Source organism: Alosa pseudoharengus, unplaced genomic scaffold (genome assembly GCF_046254945.1).
Source record: "Alosa pseudoharengus isolate Yale_2024_CS ecotype anadromous, Long Island Sound unplaced genomic scaffold, YU_APseudo_1.1 YU_APseudo_1.1_scf_8, whole genome shotgun sequence".
In the NCBI taxonomy this organism is placed as follows: domain Eukaryota; kingdom Metazoa; phylum Chordata; class Actinopteri; order Clupeiformes; family Clupeidae; genus Alosa; species Alosa pseudoharengus.
Genome location: NW_027468870.1, coordinates 16,714,987 through 16,732,602, shown reverse-complemented (window position 1 = coordinate 16,732,602; position 17,616 = coordinate 16,714,987). Strand labels below are relative to the sequence as shown.

The 17,616-nt window shown below is 41.1% G+C and overlaps 1 long non-coding RNA gene across 1 annotated transcript; it reads left to right on the top strand.

The window, feature by feature from the left end:
* The first annotated feature begins 15,392 nt into the window (after window positions 1–15,392).
* On the top strand, window positions 15,393–17,277 carry LOC143112427 (uncharacterized). Its single transcript, XR_012984742.1, has 2 exons — window positions 15,393–15,489; window positions 16,249–17,277. It is a non-coding gene; the product is annotated as an uncharacterized LOC143112427 (long non-coding RNA).
* The last annotated feature ends 339 nt before the right edge of the window (window positions 17,278–17,616 follow it).

Sequence of the window (17,616 nt, the reverse complement as noted above, 5' to 3'; positions counted from 1 at the left end):
AGTCTTTCTGGGTAGGGGTAGAGAAAGCCACTAAAAACATTCTGGACATTAAGGAATCCCACACATTCGAAAATTGTCTGGGCATAAATACTAGGGGTGTAACGGTTCATGTATTTGTATTGAACCGAAACGGTACGGGCGTCACGGTTCGGTGCATGAATTTACACGGAGAATATGCGGTATAAAAATACATAAAACTCGTGTGCGGATTAATTAATGTCATGCGCAATTACTGTTAAGTAGCGAGAGTTACGGGAGTTCTATAGCGACACCTAACGCTAATCTTTAGCCTCGCCTTAGCTCTGAAGCTCTGATTGGCGCCTATGTTTTTTTTGTCAGGTCGTCGGTCGAGTCTGTCAGTCATTAGCAGCACTAAGGTTAGACCCACAAGAGTTAGAGGATCCGCTGGTCTCTTTAAGATCGCAAGTTTGAGAACTTCAGTTACAGTAACGTTAGTACAGGCGAAAGAGTGGTGGATAAGATGAAACTGTGTGTCGGCGTTGATCAGCAGTTGTTGGGTATGTGAGTGGAAAAAATGCTACACAGTATATTCGAAGCCATCACCCAGATGATGTAGGCTACCAATCACTGAAACGAGGGGAAAAAACTTACCCTGCGCTTCAGCAGCCTTTGGATACACATACAAATAGGGCCAAAACCTATGGCTTAAATTAAATGATTTCGTAATGACAGAAAGCTATGTAAATCGCGTGGTAATTACCTTTATGTTGGGGTAACTTGTAACTTCTCACATGAGGAGCTGGTAGTGTTAAGTGCATAGACAGCAAAATAAAGTGACAACGCTAACCAGGCTAATAAACAAACCATGCTAAGGTGAGTTAACGTCAAAGGGCAAAGTCACGTGACTTCTAGTTCTAGTCTGTTTATGAAATGAAAGGAGCAATTTCGTTTTTTTAAAAAAGGCAAAATATTGTGATATTTTCACAGTTAGTAGGCTAGATTATTACTTTGCACACAATACAAAAAAATATTGAGGCAAATTGTAGACCCTTCCATATACAACTAAACACAGATGTTGAAGGTCTTGCTTAAGTGGATTTTTAAAAATCATTTTTCTATGTAATTTGCACTTTCAGAAATAAGAGATGCTGTAGGCCTATTTTCAGTTTTATAGCTGATTGTCTTATTTTGTTTACAAGTTACAGATGGAGTCTGGGTACTTATTGTACTGTTTAGACTATATCTTACACACTTCAGGCTGTTGCAGATAGCTCAGGGAAGAGACTGTATGACACTAGGTGGTACAGCCTGAGACATGTACAAAAAAAAAAGCTTTCTGCATTTTTGTTTTGCTTTTCCCTCCATTGTATCAAACTCGTACCGAACCGTGATGTCCGAACCGAGGTATGAACCGAACCGTGACTTCTGTGTACCGTTACACCCCTAATAAATACGCAAAATAAGATAAAGGCTAAGGAGCAAAAGGTCTTTCATATATTGCGCTTGACCGCTCTGAAGCAGGTGACAAGGCTATGGAAGCAACCTAAAACACCAGAACTACACCTGTGGTATAATACAATAAACAAAGTATTTGAAATGAAGCTTACATGCATAGCAAATGGTAGTCTGGAATGGTGGAAAGCAGAATATTTGTGCTATGTAGATAAGGTGACAAGGTGCTCTGAAAGCATGGAAGGGGTCAGATAATGTGCACATGATGCATTTCATACATGCACATACACTGCGCACGCAGACACATACACACACACACACACACACACTCATACACTCATGCACAAGCACACACACTTTTCTCTGTATTCTCCTTTTTTCTTTATTTTGTTGTCTGTGTCTGAATATCTGTTTTTGTCTGTGGTTCTTTTCTTTGAGCTTCGGCTTGTATGTATACCCTCTGGGTGATAAATGTTGGAAAAAATATAAATAAAAAAAAAAAAATGAATGGTTATGAGATGAGTTGACATGGCCCTTTAAGACCAACACACAATAAAAGGTGGTCCTCCTAGGCCCTACGGTTCTCGAGATATTCACAGAAAACTGTGTCCGGCCACCTACAGGCCACTTGGTGTACATTAAGTAAGGGATAATGTATTGTCCGATGGTAATTATCAGTAAATAAGTCCCGACAGGGAGAACAGAACCCCGACACGCAGCGGACCTGAAGGGACTTATTTTCTGATAATTACCGGCGGACAATACATTATTCCGCTTATTACACGGCTACTTGTCAAAACGAGAAAAGAAACCTAACACAATGAATCTTTAAAAATGATTTTGCTACCGTTTCGTGTCTTCCGCTGACAAAATAAATAGTTCGCCACACAGATAGAACTTGACAGTTTCAGGTGTTGCGTGGCAACGTCTTACTAGCTTACTTTCCCTTTCAATGAAACGTCTTACTAGCTTACTTTCCCTTTCAATGTTGACATCATGACTATGGTCTTGATAACGGCCTTCGAGGTGTGTCCAGTTATGCGGAATTAATGGACTCGGCGGAGGCCTCCTCTGCGTGTCGGGGAGTTCTTTGGCCCTCGCCCTTGTCCATTAATTCCGTATAACAGGACACCTTGGCGGCCGTTATCCCTTACTTATTATACGGCTCTTCACAATGCTAGTAGAACGCTCCATTGACTTGAATGGGATTTCCCAACGTTCTACGGTAAAATAAATTCTAGTAATTACCGCTGCAAATATATAATTACCGCTGTCAATGGCAACAGGTTTTGTGCTTCTGATACGTCTTTCATATCACTACGCAAGGACTGGAACTTCATTCAAACGTGAAAGCAGACGGTTGATCAGCTGTGTTCTAAAGAATGTTTGATTCAAGTTTAGCAGCGTGTGTTGTTGCGAACTATTTGTTTCTCAGCAAATGCCACAATGAACGGTAACAAATAGGCTAGGCTATGTAGGCTAAAGTCATATCGTGGGGAGTTTATTATTTCGTTTTGGCAAGTAGCCGTATAATAAGCGGGATAATGTATAGAACGCCGGTCATTATGGGAAAATAAGTCCCTTCAGGGCGAAACAAGACCCCTCTCGGGACTTATTTTCCCAATAATGACCCCCCATGAACAGAATTCCAAAAAATTTGTTGTGCATTCAGAGGGTGTCATAATGACCCTACAATTCCAATTTCGTGCAGGTTTGACCATGTCAAGTCAAAGATACCTGCGATTGCAACATCTCATTTTTGCTTTTTCATTTTTAACTAGGTGGCGCTATACATGAAATGAGTGGTTATGGGATGGGTTGACATGGCCCCTTAATACCAACATACAAAAAAAGGTGGTCCTCCTAGGCCCTACAATTCTCGAGATATTCACAAAAAACTGTGTCCGCCCTACCCTCCTTTCCGGGTTCCAGTCCGGCGGGGGGGCGACTTGCCAACCAAGTTTCGTGCACCCAGGTCATTCAGTGTCCCGGGAATCCTTGACGGAAAATTACTCATGTGAAAAAAAACCGGATGAAAAAAAACTCTGACTAAACCTACATGACCACCAGAGGTGGGCACAAATACATCAAAAACTATTTTGTTACAAATTATACTGGCTCATGAAATGTAACAAAATAAAATACAAAATACTGATGTGAAAAATGTATTTAATTAAAATACAAGTAATTAGTAATTTGGAAATACAAAAATACCCACACAATAATCATGGTCAGTGTTGCCACAGTTACCTTGAAAAAGTAATCTGATTACTGATTACTGATTACTCCTTTAAAAAGTAACTTAGTTACTTTACTGATTACTTGATTTTAAAAGTAACTAAGTTAGATTACAAGTTACTTTATTAGTTACTTTCAGCAGCTGCCGACAACACCCCCACCGCCTTAAAATAAAAATGATAACCGGTTTTGCCAATACTCACTATACAGGAAGTGAATTTTAACAGTAATGTCAGCAATGTATAGCAGACATCCCAACCTAACCTACTTAGATACTGAAATTCAGATGTTTGTTCAATAATGTCTAAGTACACCAAATAAGGAAGGCCTATTGATAGAAATTGTTATAGTAATATATGTAGATTTTTTTTTCATGTAGCCTTGGCAACTAGCCATCTTGTATAGGCCTGAGTAATATGCAAATGAAATTACACTTAAACTCACCTCAACAAGTCTTTTGTAATCATTTAACCCGCCGTGAGCAATGCTAAAGTCGCTGTTACAAACAGTACAGTGTGCAAGACTATCATTATGTTTTAATCTTATGAGACAATTGGGTACACTTTTGTGTAGTCTGATGTGAAATGGGTCTTAAATCTTCCTTTTTGAGGGGCACTGACGCTGCCATGACGCTCCTGTTCCTAGATACACTGACTGAACTGATTAATTAAGTTTTGGAGAAAAGAGATATAAGCACACTTACACTGAAAACTGATTGGTTGATTTAGCAAAACAGACCAGGATGCTCTCTGTCTTGGATGCGCTTCAGGCACAAACGCACCACCCCTCTCTCTCTCCCTCTCCGTTGTGTGCGAGTTAAACTCATATGCACACGCGATTTGAAGTCCGGTCTGGCTTGCGTGCTCTTGTTTGCTCTAGGTTCCGGGAGATTTTATGTAATTTGCGGGCGTCAGGAAGCCGGTATCAATATGTGGGAGACTCCCAAAACTTCGGGAGACTTGGGATGTCTAGCTAGACAGCACTTTGTCGCCAGCACAGAATGTACAATGTACCTTAATGTTGTCATGTTTAGCTGACACAAACTCAAAGTAATGACCGATAAAATGTGCATCCCTCTCTCTCCCTCCATTGTTGTTTACGTTTGTGTCGCTGCGTGGTTTTACACGTGAATTGTGCTCATGCTGAAAACGTGAGCATAGCCTACATGACATTAATCCCCAAGACAAGAAGAAAGCAAAGAATATATATTTTTACTAAGGAAAATTACAAAAATAGTAACGCACAGTAAATTAGATAAGTAACTTTAATCTGATTACTGGTTTGCAAATTTAACAGATCAGCCTCTTTTTAAACTGAACTACATTTCCCTTGTTGTGGAAATGTATATATGTATATAAATGCATGTCTACTGGCAACATGGAACATGGGGGATAAACAGAATAACAACCTGTAAGGGGTCCCAATATACAGAATGAATTAACTTGGGAGAGAATTCCACTCCGGGAGGTCTTTGTCTCCGTCTCCTCCATTATTTCTGCATATCAGGACACCTCAGCGGATGTTACTCCTTACATAAATCCTCATGTCAAATCCAACTTTTAATAGTAAGAATGAACATCAGCTATTAGGTACTCAGGGTCATGGGGTGGCCATGGTCCTAATATTCTCCCTCAGTATATTATCTGTATCGTTTTCAAATTGTAGTCTTGGAGCACTTAACACAACTGACAATTCAAGCTCCTAGTTACTTTTTACATTTCTTTCAACTTCGTGACATGTTCTAAGGGGTTCTAAGGGGCTTTAAGTTGTCTACAGGGTGACAAAAATTGACATAAACAAACAAATTGGGTTTACACCCCATGTTGTCCTTACAGAAGGGTGATAAAGTTGACCATTTTGGCTCCCACAATTGACTTTTCTTTTTTCAACTTTACACATGTAGAATTCTGGGGTATTCTCACTGTATTCTGATGTGTTCATATGTTACATCTGTGTGTAGTATACAACGGGGAGAGGTTCATATTATTGTACATAACTGTGCCTTAGGCCTGTGTACCAGCAGGAAGGTCATACAGGCCAATGTTTAGGAACATCCGAGGAACATCAGTGATAACATGGGCCGAGGGAGACAGCATGTCTGCCTATTCGGGCTAGTATCTCCATCTGGCCAGGGCCGGGTTTTGTACACTGGTTGGCACCTGCCACGTTGGCATGATTGACGTTTGTATGTTTTAGTATAACAGGCTTTGTCTTAGGTTTTGACACGGAGACGGATCGAGGAAGCAACCCGAGGAGCATCTTCTGTCGGAAGGCTCAGCAGCCGCTTCTAATAGCAACCACAACTGTTAGACTCTGCACAGTTTTACTGTTTGAGACTTCCTGCCTGTGTTCTGTTATTCATTGTTGTACCATCTACAATAAATCATCATCTAATCGCCGATCCTGATCCCGCCGTCAAGCTTTATTGACCATCTTCAATACCGACATTAGAACTAAAACACAACGCAACAACCAGAGAATCCAACACACATGTTCAGAGGGGATCGTAATAGAGGAAAGTTGGATCTAACACTTTTAGGTTGGTCACAATGTGGCATACCACAACAAGAAAAATGAAATATGGGTATTCTTTTCTTCCAAAAAGGTAATGAAATGTTTAGGTCAACTTTACAGTTGAATATAGGGAATTGCCCAAAGGATATCTCCAGGCACCCAGCCTATTCTTAAAACCAGATTCACCAAGATTCTGGCCTTTGGCTTTATGATAAGCATTGCCTATTGTCATGGTTATAGCGGGTAGTATAATTGAGTGATGACATTTTGGCTTATTTGAGAAGTATTTAAGTAGTTAAAAATACTCAAATACAATCCCTCAAAGTATTTTGTTACAAACTACATTTGAGTTTTTCCAATCCTGCAAAATGCAAATTACAAAATACGCTAAAGTAATTAAATACGTATTTTAAATACATATAATTGAAATACTGCCCATGTCTGATGACCATCGCTTTGCTGCGCGGCGGTCATAATAACTGGACTGACGCGCTCAACACCTTAGTATAATCTGAAGAGGGTGCTAAATCCTCCTGAGCGTCACTATAAACTTTATGAATAAAGCCCTCACAGTTCTTTTTTGGGGCAGTCGTGGCCTACTGGTTAGGGCTTCGGGCTTGGAACCGGAGGGTTGCCGGTTTGATCCCCGGCCAGTGGTAACAGCTGGAGTGCCCTTGAGCAAGGCACCTAACCCCTCACTGCTCCCTGAGCAAGGCAGCTCACTGTTCCGGTTTAGTGTGTGCTTCACCTCACTGTGGGTTCACTGTGTGCTCTGTATGTTCACTAATTCACGGATGGGATAAATGAGACAAAATTCCTTGTATACGCAAGTATACTTGGCCCAGAAACCTGATGAACATTTTACATTTAAACTTTAAACTAATTCCAACACTGAGTCATCACAATGAATAAGAGACTCAAGCCTTGAATTTCCCCTTGGGGATCAATAAAGTATGTATCTATCTAGTATCTACCTACCTATCTATCTATCTATCTATCTATCACATGAAAAAAACACATGAAAGTAAAGACTGTAATCCAACATGGTTTGGTAATCCAAACCATGCAAAGGGATATTGGCTTGTGTTCAATTGCTCAGCCTGTCATTGTATATTCTTGAGGTTAGCAGAATGGTAAGGCCCCTCCTCCATGAATGTGTAATTACCGAAGACCAGTGCAGGCCAGATCAGTTCTAATTTTGCAAATTGTAAAGTATAAATATTAGGAATATAGATCAAATCTGTGTTTTTCTGGCTTTAAAGCTGTATTTCAAGCACAGGGTAGAGTTAATTTAGGAGCAGAATCTATCCAAGTAATTTATCACTATAGATAAAAGATACTGTAATTTAACCTACATTTGAAACAGACTTTGTAGTCTCTCTAAATGTATGCAAACTCATGCAAAGCTTAAGAAACCACATAATAATGCTTCAGAACACAGTGATCCAAAGCTCATGGCTTTTTTCTGTGAACTACCCTCCTCAATTTATGCCGTATGTGCCTTGGGCCCTGTTTGACAAATCCCCATCACATTATCTACCTCACTGATCTCCTGGAAATGTACACCCCCGCCCGTTCAATGAGATCCTCCTCAGCAGGCCTACTGCATGTCCCTAGTGTGCACCCTGGGGGAGAGGGCTTTCAGCTACATCGAACCCAAGCTGTGGAATTCACTGACAGACTACAAACACTGTGACTCAATTACTGACTTTAAAAACATACTTAAAACATATCTCTTCAAGATGGTTTATGGACTGACTGACTGACTGACTGACTTTTATTTTTATGAGATGACTATAATTTTAACGACCTTTTTTGTTTGTGAAGTGACCTTGGGTGTCATGAAAGCCACTTTAAATAAAATGTATTATTGTTATTATTATTATTATTATTATTATTATTATTATTATTATTATTATTATTATTATCGGCTATTGAAATTGATTCTCTTCAAGTGCTCTTCTCTTCTCTTTTCTCTGTTGGCTGTTTTGGTTCAAATGGGTGCAGTGATGGCGATCAACGGTCCCCTCTGTGGCAACAACCCTCAGCGGTTTTGGTCAGCTACTTCCCCTTGAGGTATCACTCAGCATCATCCACTGCTGCTGTTGCAGTGCTGCCTGTGCTGCACGGTGCTCAGGGTGGCTTGGCGTGGTGAAATCCTGATTGCGATCACCACATCTGATACAACTCTCCAACTGTCACTTCTGACTGCTACACCCTCAGTCATGTTCCAAAATGGAGAGCAACTGCAAAGGGTTCTGGCTGTGCAGACTCCCCGTTGTGATCACAAAGTCTAATTTCAACTCTACAGCCGTCAATTTAAACAGTAGATTAGATGTAGCTAATGGAAAGCAAGAGCACTGACTGAGTGAAGTTTTTGTTTGTGTAAAAAGCTGAAATTGTAGACCATAAAAGCATCATGTCTTTTGAAAAGCTGACTGATGAAAACGCTGTTGTTTTGGATGGATAAATGGATCGTTCTGAAGATGAAAGAAGTTGACAGAATTCTCCAAATCTCCCTGGAGATAAACATGGATATTTGGTATATAGAAGCACATTTCAAATGCTCCATTATTCATGTGATATGTGTAGGTGTGTGTGTGTGTGTGTGTGTGTGTGTGTGTGTGTGTGTGTATGGTGTGAAAATGCTTCATTGAAACTTCATTGCACATAGCTGATAGCCATCTGAGCAGTGATACAGCAGGGCTGCAAATGTGCCTGTCCTCATTTCCTGTTTGTTCTCTGCTCACAGCCACACTGACACTTACATCCACAGCACTATCTTCTTATAAATATTAACAAGTGAACTACAACCTGTCAGTCCATGCTCCATTTGATTCCTAAACAGACATAAGGTCACATAGGATAGACCATCAACACACATTTCATGCTGGCCTTTCTTAACAGCGTGAAGACACATAGGATTGACCATCAACACACATTTCATGCTGGCCTTTCTTAACAGCGTGAAATGTCGGGCAGGTCACACTCACTGAGAGGGTGGCTATTTAAAGGAGTTTCTAATCAACGCATGAACAGCAAGGTGAAGTAAAAAAAAAAAAAAAACACCAATCACAAAAGAGCCCTGTTAACATTTGCAGAGCAGAAAGCCAGCAGTAGAAAAGGGAAAAGTAGCAAGAGAGGGAAGTGTACAGTATATATATATTTTTAAATCTTTGCAATCATGCCAAAATATTCTTTATTTGGCTCACAGAAAAAACTCTGCGACCCATATGCTGACATATGTGTGTTACTAGTTTGTGGCCAATGTTATCTTTTTAGTTCACTTGTGGCTGCTCCCTTTTGAACTGCATCAGGCCGGACTGTGGCATGCGTTAATTCCAACAAACCAGATATCTGTTACCAGTCAGCAGGAGTAAGTATTAGATAAAGATGATGGACCAGGAAATAGTACTCTCGAAAGGACTCTCTTTTTTAGTGTATTTCATTCTAAACAGGGCTGTAGTGGAGGCTAAATGCAAGTAAATGCAGTTTATCCACCTTTGAAATTTCAGAAATAGAATTTATTCACCTCTTATTAGAGTTTATCTACCTCTCAAAAGAGTTTATTCACCAATTGCAACTTTTAACATTCAAATATCACACTACTGTATATTACCCACATTCACAGTATGTACACTCATCAACAATCTAGGAACCATTTTTGTGTTTAAACCATGTTTAAATGTTTAAACATTGGACTTATAACCTCCACCATCATCAAACATGTTTTATTTTATTTTTATTTTTTATTGCAAACACCATTGACATTACAAAAAATTACAACGACATGCACAAAAATACTACATCGGACAAACAGATGTACATTACACAAACACATACTGTAACTTAACAAGACATCACATTGACATGGCTTATTAACACACATAACATTAATAACAGAAAGGCTAAGGATGATTTGCGTCCAGGATGATTACAGATATGATTATCAGGGATGAAATTGATGACCGGAATGACAAGAAGGGGGGCTGGGGGGGTGCGGATGGTAGTTCTGAGAGTGTGAATGAGGTGGTGTTGGGATGGGGGTGTGGGTGGGGGGGGTAAGGGTTAGTGAGTGTGTGAGGATGTATGTGTGTGAGTGTGTGTGTGTGTATGTGTGTGTGTGCATATGTGTAAGGTTGGCTTGCTGTTGGGCCAGGAGGAGAGAAGCTGGAACACAGAGAGGGAGGGTTTCAGAGGAGAGGAGTTGTAATTATTCTGTTAAAGATGAGTGTAATAATAAGAATAACTGATTGCCTGACTGATTTACAACCTGGGCACCCATTAATGGCCACAGTTCCACCCAGCCCCGGCAGTTATGGCGATGAGCTGACAGAGAGGAGGACCTTCGTGCCACCCATCCCCCCAGGCCCCCATCATATGCACACGTCCCCCACTACCACGACCAACCACACCTCGCCCCCCGGAATCCAACACGCCACTCTTGACCTAAATATGTATGTGAATGGCTAGGTTGAGAGCTCTATCTAGTGTGTAGCATTAAAAGAAGTGGGCATGCATGGTGAATATCTATCAGGATTTCCCCATGCACACCACACTTACCCTGTGTAAGATGTATGCCTCCTCTGTAATGTGTGCATTAAAATAAGTGAGGCATGCAGATAGACACCTGATGAGGTATCTACCTGCACTCCACCCTTACCCTAGCCTGTTTTGTGGTTTTGTTTATGTTTTATGAATGTCACCTAATATGTAGTGCAATTAAAAGAGAGTAAGCGTGCTGTGTGCTTCCAGGACAAGGCGTGTGCATGAGCGTATGAGGAGGGTGCACACCGGGGGCCCAGGGCCAATAGATAACCCACAGGACCCAACCAATGCCAAACCCACACCGCGACCCGCCAGGACCGAGTCTCCCAAGCCATCCAATGGGGCCCCGGCATAATAACGATGAGAGAGACAGAGAGAGTGAAATTAGAAAAGTTATCAGAGATGTAAATAAAAGGGGGAGGGGAAGAAGGGGATGCTATTTATTTGCTATTAATAATAATAATAATAATAATAATAATAGTAATAATAATAATAATAATAATAATAATAATAATGATAATAATAATAACAATAATAGTTCCAGCTACCATCCCCTGCCCAGTGTTCGAGGATATGTGTATCTGTTGATGAAGTGTGTTGGTGTGGAGATGGATCTCAGGCAAAGAGGGTCAGGACTGTAGGTAGGTGATAAAGGGGTACCATGGAGAGGTTGTATCCTGAGCATTGATTACGTTTGTAGTTGATAGGTTTTCTAATGATATATAGTCTGTTAACAAGTTTTTCCAATGAGTGATGTGAACATTGTTCCTAGATTTCCAGTTCATGAGGATTGTTTTCTTGGCGATAGTCAGCGCTGCCAGCAGTGTTTTATTGCAAGAGTTGCTTAAATTGACTGTCTGCAGTCGCGAGAGGGAAACGTTGCTGGACAGGGGCAGCTCGCCGCGGGATTTTCACAGGAATGAGTTTAACGACGACCCAGAGTTCCGAGAGATCGTGAGGAAAGCGGAGCGGGCCATCGAGGAGGGCATCTTTCCGGAGAGAATCTCGCAAGGCTCCAGTGGCAGTTACTTCGTCAAAGATGTTCACGGGGTGAGACCTGGCGCGGGGGTGTGAATGCGCGTGTGTGCGTGTGATGCGATGGGGGTTGGAGCCTTGTGCCACATGAATACTCTTTTTTTTTGGGGGGGGGGGGGGTGCTTCTTTTGAATTGAGATGGCTTTCTCAGGGAGCCCAAAGAGGTAGAAACACACACGCACACACACACACACACACACACACATATTACAACAGTACTACCACCACTATGTTACTTACTGTTGTTATGAGTTTATGTATTTTGAGTTCAAAAGCCAGCTGTGTTTTTAAAGCCAGCTGATTGGCCTTTTAGAGGGAGCAGGGGTTGAGATGTAGAGAGAGAGAGGGGGGGTCTGAGAGAGAGAGGGGGAGAGAGAGAAGTCCTGATCTGTTTCAGGTGTTTGGAGACATCAGATGTCAGATGCCACGCTGGCCTCAGCAACCCCTGTGTGTGTGTGTGTGTGTGTGTGTGTGAGAGTGAGTGAGTGAGTGAGTGAGTGAGTGAGTGAGTGAGTGAGCTTGACTGTATGAATAACAGAAATGAATGGATTTACATGGCTTTCTAATCATGTGTGTGTGTGAGAGAGAGAGAGTGACTGAGCTTGACTGTATGAATAACAGAAATGAATGGATTTACATAGCTTTGTAATCATGACTGTGTGTGTGTGTGTCTCAGCCGCTCACCATGTTGCATACTCTCCTACATCACGTGCAACACACACCCCATCATGCTTCCTGTCTCCTACACACACACACACACACACACACACACACACACATTTTAAACAAACATTCAGGACATATGTTTTGTGTTGCTTCTGTTGAGCATAGGTACACACACACACGTACACACATGCACACACACACACACACACACACACACACACACACACACACACATACACACACACACGTACGTATACACACACACACACATACTCAGGGGGCCTTGGGCATACTATTCCTTCCCTCTCTCTCTCTCTCTCTCTCTCCCTCTCTCTCACACATACACACACACACACACACACACACACACACACACACACACACACATACACACACACACGTACGTATACACACACACACACGTACGTACACACACACACCACACACACACACACACACACACACACACACACACACACACACACACACACACACACACACACACATAGGGGGCTGCAAAATCAGCAGTAAGCAGTGTGTCTGACCAATCGGCAGCGAGAGTGTGTGTCTGAGAATATCTCTCTGGTTGACCCATCAGCAGAAAGTAACCCAAACCCTAACCCAAAGTTGGACAGCGCTTCCACAGGATAGGACTGCCCCCTAAGGTGTGTGTGTGTGTGTGTGTGTGTGTGTGTGTGTGTGTCTGTGTGTGTGTGTGTTATAGGATAGTGCTTCCACAGGATAGGACTGCCCCCTAAGGTGTACGCGTGCGTGCGTGCGTGCGTGTGTGCGTGCGTGCGTGTGTGCGCGCGCGCGCGTGTGTGTGTGTGTGTGTGTGTGTGTGTTATAGAATAGTGCTTCCACAGAATAGGACTGCCCCCTAAGGTGTGTGTGTGTGTGTGTGTGTGTGTGTGTTATAGGATAGTGCTTCCACAGGATAGGACTGCCCCCTAAGGTGTGTGTGTGTGTGCGTGTGCGTGTGCGTGTGCGTGTGCGTGTGTGCGTGCGTGCGTGCGTGCGTGCGTGCGTGCGTGCGTGCGTGTGTGTGTGTGTGTGTGTGTGTGTGTGTGTTATAGACGGACAGTGCTTCCACAGGATAGGACTGCCCCCTAAGGTGTGTGTGTTGGTAGTCAGACAGCGATTCCACAGCCTGAAAATACCTATATATGTGCATCCATGTGTGTGTAAATGTCTGTGCGTTACCTTTCCTGTTGGTGTGTGTGTGTCCATGTGTGTACGTGTGTGTGTGTTTCTGTAAAGGTGTGTGTGTGTTACCTGTCCTGTAGGTGTGTGTGTGTGTGTCTGTAAAGGTGTGTACACACACACACACACACACACACACACACACACACACACACACACACACTCATTCACTCTCTCTTTCTCGCTCTCTCTCTCTCTCTCACTCAGTCACTCACTCACTCACTCACTCACTCACTCACTCACACACACTCACACACACACGCACACACATACTCTTTCTCACACAAACACACACACACACATACTCTCTCTCACTCACTCACACACGCACACACATACTCTCTCTCACTCACTCAAACACACACGCACACACATACTCTTTCTCACACACACACACACACACACACACACACACACACACACACACACACACACACACACACACACACACACACATACTCTTCTCACACACACACGCAGTCGCTATCACCAAGTATGCATAAGGAAGGGGAAAACATGTTTTTTAAAACATTGCAGTCCACCTTACTGTGATCACAGAATCCATAGTTTACCCACCTCTTATTTTACCACTACACCCCTGATCTGAACAAATCCATTAAATTAACATAAAACACAATCAAAAAACGTTGGTCATAGAGAGGTAAACAGAACACGAGTTCAATCTCCAGGACAAGTCAAACATTTGAACCTGTTCCTAAGCACTTCTTTCAGAGTAAACTGAATTAGCATGGTTTACTGGATTATCAACCTAGCATTCAGAGTCAGTCAAACATTGTATGTATATGATAAGATGCAAGGAAAAACACACAAGTTGAAATGATGACCTTTCATTGTGCATAATTAACTTTTTAATATCCAAGACTTCTGTTCTTCAAAATCCCTGGTAATTTACAGAAATGTTTAGTTGTAAAGAAGGGTGGCAGGGGATTGCGCTTGTGTACGGCAAGAACTAATTGTAATTGAACACATTAGATTAACTGAAAGTAGAAACCTGCTTATTTGACAGTTGGTTATGGTCAGAGGCGTTCTTTGAGGCTTTGACACCATTCTAAATTCAGAGAACACTTGCAGCTTCTCTGCATAGGCTCGATGAGTAAGAGGCCCTAGTAATGTTTGAGGTATATCTTCATCTGCAGCCCAATTCAAAGTGTGTTTCTACTAAAGTCTTCTAGGACATAATTTATCATTGCATTAGTATAGACACTAGATATGTCATTCAACACAGTTACAGTTAACATGGTTTGATCTGTTCTATCAGTATTCATGGGACATAGTTATTTTAAGGATTTCCACTAACCTCTTGCGAAAGTATCTGCAATGAATTTGAAACAAGTAGAAAAAAGGAGTACTCTGTACTCAATTGCACAGAGCTGGTATCTATATTAAAGCATGCATCACTTTAACACATGCCAGAAATGTTTAATGGTTTGTGAGAAATGTTTTCAATTTTCATCCTTTTCTCTTCTAGCTGTTACACACTTTTGCTACTGACAGACAACTTTATTACACGTGTCATAAAAAGGACTGTAGCTAATGGAACAGCCAGTGCCCAGAAAGTCTGAATTCAAACTGCCTTCTGCAGCATTTCACAACCATGACATGTTGTCACTTTGGTTCCAGATATTTCCTGCTAGCTGGCCTAACACTTATCTTCCCCATTTTGGCTTCCTCTTTACAGACGTTCGTCTCTTAATAATCATCAGATGACGAGTCAGAGGCATAGTGTCTCCTGCCTTTCTCTGTGAGAGGGAGGCTTTGCTCGGGTGGGGGGACTCCGACAGCTTGGGGGAGCACAGCCGTGCAACAAAAAAAAAAAGACTGTCTACAAGTTTGCCTCGGGATCATCTTCAGGTATTGTATGTTCCGTGCCTCTGACTCAAGAGTTATAATTCAGCAAGTTTTTAGGATAGTGTTTTTTGAAGAACTGACAACAATGTTAGAAACAGTGTGAACCTCAGGCTTGTATTCTTTGATATGCATATTCAAACTACCAGGTTATACTGAAGTTAAATCAATAATACTCAACCTGAATTATTAGCACACTGTAAGCAAAAAGAGATCTTTTTGTCTGAGTGCTGAATTTAACTTCCTGTTGAAATGTCACACTTATAAGCAGAAATGGAAATGAAGACTCAGCATGGATGATAACTGAACCTTTTCACAAGAACAGGATCAGCATTGTTTCAAATATTCATATCTTTCCTGAATCTACATATTTTATTCTAAATACTATAGCATACTACAGTACAGTGTAGTATAGTAAAATATAGTGTTTGGAGTGATAGTATGCTATACTATATTATTATACTATACTATAGTTTTAATAGTAGGCCTAGTGTTTCTATAATTACTTTCATAATTATCTTAAATGGATGGAAATGTTAGGTGCAGGTCATAAGCTAAATCTATCTCTGTGATGTGGTGGACGGTTGTATTCAAGTGTGCTTCTGTTATACTTGGTTGGTGTCCATTATTAGTTAATAAGAAATCTGACATAATTACATTGTGAAGGCAGATGTTGCATTTACAGGAATTCACAAATGCTTTAACATGGGAATGTTTCTCTGTCTCATTTTATTTATTTATTTTTCTTTATTTCTTCCTTCCTAGTTTCCCCTTTCTATTAGTTTAACCTCACGTGCAGGCTCCCCTGAAGGCCCTCCTCTTAGTGTATTTGACAGGCTGTGTTGGACACTCGATATAAATGGGTGTCAGTTTGTCAAATACCCCAAGAGAGGGGTCACTTTCCATCTGGAAGAAAGAAGTCTTCCAGAAGACAGAGAGAGTGGATATTTTTCATCACCACTTGACTGTGAGAGAACGCATGTGAAACCTCTTAATGTTCTACACATTGCTGTCAAAAATTAGATGTCATCAGCTCCTGATGTCTTACACAATGCATGGGCCATTTGGTATAAGTTTTAGTTTTCATGCTGCATCCATGACCTTGGATAGCCACATTTATTGCATGACTGCTACCTTATTGAAATCTAATGGTATTCTGTTTCAGTGTGAACTTTGTGAAATTAATCATTGCCTTTAAACTTCTTTGTCTGGTCCGTCAAATCAGCTACACAGATGGCATGACCTTCACTCAATTACATATGACAGCCATAACCAGCCTGATAAGGCTGTCAGAGAGTTATCTTGGTTTCTATGCTTTTTTGAGACTATTATACTTCGATCTAAAGCTTGAGATAATGTAATGCTGAACATTCATTTATAGATGTCTGTCTTTACCTCTGTGGTTGTCTGCAGCTAAGCACTGGGGTTGTGCTGTTCCAAATGTAGGTGTGTTGCAAGTATTCAAATGTAATGTGATCCTGCATAAGAGCTCAGGCATTCTCCCTTGAAAGGTACTCCAATCAAGCTTCTGAGGTCTTGAGAGGCGTTCAAAGGTAGCTGTTACACATTGATTCCACCGGCAAAGCTATGAAAGATGGTTTTCATGGTTAATTTTCATTTTCATTCTAGCCTCCTTATCACTAATATTAATAGAGCTATGGTTCCTTCCTCAATGCTACTAAAAAGCTGCTCTGAAAAAAGATGTAACCATCTACAGGAAGTACTGTATAATGGAGTGCCGCTTTTTGCTGATCTCTTAAATGATACTCTGAATAAAGAGATATTTCAGCTCAACCAACATGTATTTTTGATCATATTTAGTATAGAATAATCACTGTATGAAATTGTGTGCAAATGTCTATTAAGGGTAGGTTGCTCTGCTTTGATCTTTGAATTGTTCGAATCAACAGTTAATAAACTGTTGATATTATATTGTTCCAAAGAGACTGCATTAAGGTCTTGTTCGCAAAATATTTTGAATGTTAATTCTCATTTTATTAGTCATTTGAATAAATGCCAAATGAATAAATGTATGTATAGGCCATTGATGCATAGAACAGCATAATGTAAATGAGGTTAATGGATATGCATCAAAGAAACACAATATGCACAAGAACAGCCCTTGATATTTAG